We start from the raw sequence: 6,000 nt of genomic DNA, 5'->3' as shown, positions 1-6,000 counted from the left end.
AAAAGTCAAATCTCCATCAACTACATTGCTTGCTTTTCTTAAAGTTACAAATCTCATCATATTAATAATAGATTGGTTTTGTTCAGTCCCTAGTACAAGAAACATGAAATGGTAAATTATTGCAAGTGTATGGTTAAATACATTATTATTGTAATATTTAATCTTGTAGTCATTATAATCATTTAGAATTATATATATCAAAATATATTAATAACCTATTAATAATTAGTTGGTTATTGTTGATAGACTATATTACCCTTATTAACTAATTGAGTTTCCTTTTGGTGTATATATAACGAGATTATTAGAGAGGTTAAAGGTTAGAGACACAACATAATAACACACAACATCATAATCGCCCCTCTCTCTCCCTAAGTCGAAATCTCCTTTGTTTCGGTTCATCACCATCATCACTTTACACCCTAAGGAGGAAACAGATCATCCTGACAAGAATGTCGAACTCAATGGTTGCATCTCTGACTGGATTCTCTGCTGGTATGTCTGCTGTAACAGGTATGTTATTCATGTTTTCCATTATGTATAAACAGAACTGGTCAACATGTGGTATCAGAGCATATATTGATAAGTCAGTTCTGTTTTTGTATCCATTAATTCTGGGATTGAAATCTGGAAAACAGAATTTTGAAAGTCTTATAAACAGCCGGTTTCGAGTCCTTTATAATGTCCCGAAACCACTGTTATTTGGAAAAGAATGTTTAATAGTTGACTCGAAATCATAATGGGTAAAACCTATTGTTCTGAAATATGTTTACAAAACCATTAAAATTCAGGTTTCGGGTTTCCAGAATTATGATTTTAATTTTAGGGTTCATCATATGTTCTTAGAAAAAATTCGAAAATTCCTTTATGTTTTGGAATGTAATTTGGATTTATGGGTGTTTTACTATTTTGATCGGAATTTTATCTCTTAGAATTTCGAAAACTGTTAAAAGATAAACAGACTATAATTTTTGAAATCTTTTGATAAGCTTAGATCAGCACTAAAATAGGAAACATTATCCCACAATCCCTAAAATTTCGAATTTTCAATTATATTTCCACTAACAGCTGTTGATGAGCAGGTTTCGAAACTTGGAGAATAAGTTTCGAGATTAGATGGTTTCGACTAAGGTTCCGACTGAGATTCCGACTCGAAATCTCACTGAAATATGAGGACAACTGAGGTTGCGACTGAGATTTTGACTCGCAATCAGGTTGTTGCGACTCGAAATCTCATAATGAACTTGAAACCTCATATGTCACTCGAAACCTCGAGATTTCGGATGAGGTTGCGATTGGCATTAAGGGACTCGAAATCTCAAGGTTTCGAGATTAAAGGGCCACTAGAAATCATAAAGGAACTCACGATGAGTCAAAATCTTACTCAAAACCTCACTCGAGATCTCACTCGAAATCTCAAGCTAAGTCGAGACTTCATAACTGAGTCGAGATCTCACTCGAAATCTAAGATGAACTCGAAATCTCATTACTTTATTAAGTTGTTAATGTGAACTAAAATTTAGCTCGGGGCCGTGCAGGGGGCACACTGATGCTTTCAACGATGTGAGATAGAATTTAGTAGACAAACAGATGTTAAAAACTGTTCATCTGTGTATACCATCTCTACGATTGTCTGGCCGCTGCCTAGTTTCATTTCAACAAAATAAGGCTTTTAATCTACGCATTGTTGTGTATAAACAGAGGAACCATAGATAAAAATTTACACTCTATATACAATCAAATATAACAGGTGCAATCAAAAACTAAAATTAAAACAAAAAAGGCTAATATCAAGTGTAGATTAAGAGCTCTGTCATCACGAAACATTAATGAACCCCTACCTCGATAAAGGGTTTTGATATGCGATTAGAGCCATCTGTGTAGAGGCCGCATCCAGTTCATCGAGTTTTAGTGTGTGAATATCTCGCTAGAGCCCTCTCTCTTTGTAATCACAGCCATACCCAACGCGGCCCCCAACCCCAACGCCACCACCACCAACACCGTCACCCACCTATGCCCCACACCACCACTACCAATCACAAAAACCACCGCCTCCCGTTGGTGCCGATGGTGCCGGTGGTGCAAGTGGTGCCGATGGTGCATTATTTTTCTTAGAATATGACATGTTAAGCTACATATTTAGGAATTTAGTGTTTGCATTTTTATCAAGAAATGAAATATGTTGCAGGTAACTGCTGTGCTGATGTCACTGAAAGCCGGGAATCTAGGTTTGAACATTGTGGCTGCCTCTCATGTTATTCTTTTCGATCTTTGGTGGAATCCCACCATTGAAGATCAAGCTATTCACCGAGCTCATAGAATCGGTCAACCACCTCCACAAATCCTATACCCTCTCTTGAGGGCGTCAACCACCGCCTCCCGCTCACCACCACCTACCTCCACCACCGCAATCCTCCCTCACCGCCTCCCGCACACCACCACCTACCTCCACCGCCACCGACAACCGCCCCTATACCTAATCTTCAAACCCCATCAGGTACTTTTCACCATGATTTCCTTTTTTCATACTTCAAAGCTTCTTCATTATACTCACAGAAGAAAGAGTGGTGGTGGAGGGGAATTGGACCAGGGAAGATGAAAGAGATCTGAGATCTGATTTTTGAATGATAGAGAGAGAAAGAGACCTGCTATACCCCTCGAAATTGCAAAATGTCAGTTTGGTTAATTTACAAAAATACCCCCAATTATACTCACATGTTTAATGAGGTGTCCATTTTTTATTGGTTAATATTGGTTCTTACGGTTCTCGCAACTGGGGTGGTTTTCATTTGAATCAATCCATATGTATATATATAGGTAGAGGATCCTGTACATTAATTCAGAAGTGTGAGAAGTGTATGATAACACTATATATAACACTATATAACACCATATAAACACCGTATAACAATATGTAACACCATATAACACCACATAACACTATGTAACACTATATAACAAATATAACACTATAGTTTGTCTGATAGCATGTCTATGATAGATGTATAGTGTTATATATTGTTATATGGTGTCATATAGTGTTACATAGTGTTATATGGTGTTATATGGTGTTACATAGTGTTATACGGTGTTTATATGATGTTATATAGTGTTATATATAGTGTTATAATACACTTCTCACACTTCTGAATTAATGTACACTATCCCTACCATATATATATAGGGAGAGGATCATGAGAAAACTACATATAAATGAGAAAACTAGAAAACTAACTAAAAAGCCAAAAAAAAAAGCTAAAAAACATACCAAAATTTTTTTTTTTTTACAATTTTTAATAAAAAATCGCTAGTTTTTATGTCTAGAAAAAACAAATTTTGGTGTACTGCACATGTGCAATATATGTGATTATATGTGTACTACACATGTACTACACATGTGCACTATATCCGTAATAGTGCACATGTGCAATACAACCAAAAACTTTTTTTTAATTTTTTTTTCTTTTAAAAATTTTTTTCCATGCATAAAAAGCTGCGATTTTTTTATAAATATTTAAAAAAAAAATTGGCATGTTTTTTTCGACTTTTTTAGTTAGTTTTTGGTTTTCTCATTTAAACTAGTTTTCTCATGATCCATACCCTATATATATATATATATATATATATATATGGTAGGGGTTCATGCGAAAACAACCTTTATTGCGAGAACCAATGTGAACACAACAAAATAAACCCACTACACCACCCAAAACCTAAAAAAACCAAACCCCCCCTCCAAGCTAAATGGTAAAAACTAAACCCCCCAAAAACCTAAAAAAACCTAACCCCCTCCCCCCAAGCTAAATGCTAAAAACTAAATCATAAAGCTAAACTCCAAAAAATATTAAAAAAAATAAAATACACACAAAAAATATTTTTTAATACTTTTTAATAAAAATCGCTAGTTTTAGTTTCTAAATAAAAAAAAAATCTTTTATTAATTTTTTTATTCATGAAAAGTAGGGATTTTTATTAAAAAAAAGATTATTTTTTGTGTTTTTTATGTATTTTTTGTTGTGTTCACATTGGTTCTCGCGGTTCTCGCAATAAAGGGTGGTTCCTAACTGATCTTTTTCCGATATATATAAGGATTAGTTCAAATGAAAACCATCCCCAGTTGCGAGAACGTTAAGAACTCCTATCATCCAATAGGATTTTAACACATCACCTATTTTTAAATTAAATCAAAGGGACAATTTAGTCTTTTACTATTTATGTCGCATCATTTCTCTCTCTTCTTTACAAAAGTCAAATCAATTTTCTTTTTTTCTTTCTTTCTTTCTCTTTTTCTTTTACATTAAAATATTATTCTTTTCTTATATTTATTTTTTCCTAATTTTTATATTTTACAAAAAATAGAAACATCCAAAAAAAATATTTTCAAAAAATGACAGAGAGGGGTGGGGTCGGCATTTTCAAAAAAAAAAATTGCGGGAGTTTATATTCAGCATTTTCAAAAAAAAAAAAAACGTTCACATTCGATAAAAACCATCCCACTAATCGAAATGGTTTTATACCGGGTGTAAAAAGAGTTTGGAGTAAAATTTATGTTTGGTGTAAAATTTACAACCGGGGTGTAAAAAGAGTTTATAACCGGGACGTAAATTTTACAACCGGGGTGTAAAAAAGGTTTATAACCGGGGTGTAAAAAGAGTTTATAACCGAGGCGTTAAAAGTTTATAAGTGGGGTGTAAAAAGAGTTTATAACTGGGGCGTAAAAAAAAATTTGCCGTAAAAATGCTTTTGGCGTAAAAAAAAAAATTCGGCGAAAAAAAATGTTTGTCGTAAAAAAATTTTTGGCGTAAAAAAATGTTTGGCGTAAAAAAAATTGGCTTAAAAAAAATTTAAAACCGGGACGTAAAAAAGTTTAGAATTTTGGCGTAAAAAAATTTAAAAAACGGGGCGTAAAAAAGTTAAAAACCTGGGCGTAAAAAAGTTTAATGTAAAAAAAGTTTAAAAACGGGGCGTATAAAATGTTTTCGCGTAAAAAAAATTTAAACATGTAAAAAAAATTGGCGTAAAAAAAATGTTTTAAAACCGTAAAAAAAATTGGCGTAAAAAAAATTAAACCCGTAAATGTTTTAAAAGCGGGTCGTAAAAAAGTTTTAAAACCGGGTCGTAAAAAAACTATTTAAACGGGGGCATAAAAAAACTTTCTAAACGGGGTGTAAAAAAAGTTTTTAAACGGGGTCTTAAAAATTTTTAAAATCTGGGTGTAAAAAAGGATTAAACCTGAGTCATAAAAAAATTTTAAAACTGGGGCGTAAAAAAATTGTTTGCCTAGACTGGCTGCGTTGTCTGTATTTTGCAGTGTATGCGCGATATTGCGCAGTACGCGCTTAAATTCGAAATGAGGATTTTAAGCGTTTAATTAATTTTTCTTCACAATTATGATTACAAATAAGATTTTAATCATAACGGAATATTTTTAGGGTTTTAACATTATCCAAGCGGTCGCCGATGTTCGTTTTGCATTTTGTTCGTTACGCGATAAGCGTTTATCTTATTATTGCCAACATAAATTTTCAACTAAGTTTGGATTTACCAACACTTCAAATACTATATATTAACGTCATATTTAATAATTTAGTGCCTTCATTTATTTATAACACATGTCATACTAGTATGGTAGAGGCTTAAAGTAGCCGAGTGTCACAGCACGGTCTCATGCTTGTCTTCTGATTCGTTGTTTTTGGTCTTGGGTTGAAGCTTGGAGGGTTGGTATGATGTATCAACTTCTCTTATTTTGTATTCATGTTGGTGTTTGTCGTTAATTTGTTCTTTTTGTACATTTAAGCTCTTTTAATCCTGAAAATAAAAAATATACAAAGAAACACACTTTTTCCAACATTAGTACTAAACATGGTTGGTTTTATACCGTATTTGATATAATTTATATGTTGCATTTGATGCATATCATCTATGCAAGATTTGATAATATTGGAAGAGATGACATGTTGTTATATGTCGGATGTGATCATTGTTGGTGCATATGTCTGT

At 33.1% G+C, this 6,000-nt stretch overlaps 1 non-coding gene across 1 annotated transcript; it reads right to left on the bottom strand.

Moving 5' to 3' along the window:
- Positions 1 to 1,559: 1,559 nt before the first annotated feature.
- Positions 1,560 to 1,690, bottom strand: LOC118479439. Its single transcript, XR_004859574.1, has one exon. It is a non-coding gene; the product is annotated as a small nucleolar RNA snoR143 (small nucleolar RNA).
- Between the last annotated feature and the right edge of the window lie 4,310 nt (positions 1,691 to 6,000).

The sequence above is a fragment of the Helianthus annuus genome, chromosome 5, assembly GCF_002127325.2.
Source record: "Helianthus annuus cultivar XRQ/B chromosome 5, HanXRQr2.0-SUNRISE, whole genome shotgun sequence".
NCBI lineage: Eukaryota > Viridiplantae > Streptophyta > Magnoliopsida > Asterales > Asteraceae > Helianthus > Helianthus annuus.
Note: the sequence above shows the minus strand (reverse complement) of the source record. Positions and strands in the feature narration are given on the sequence as shown.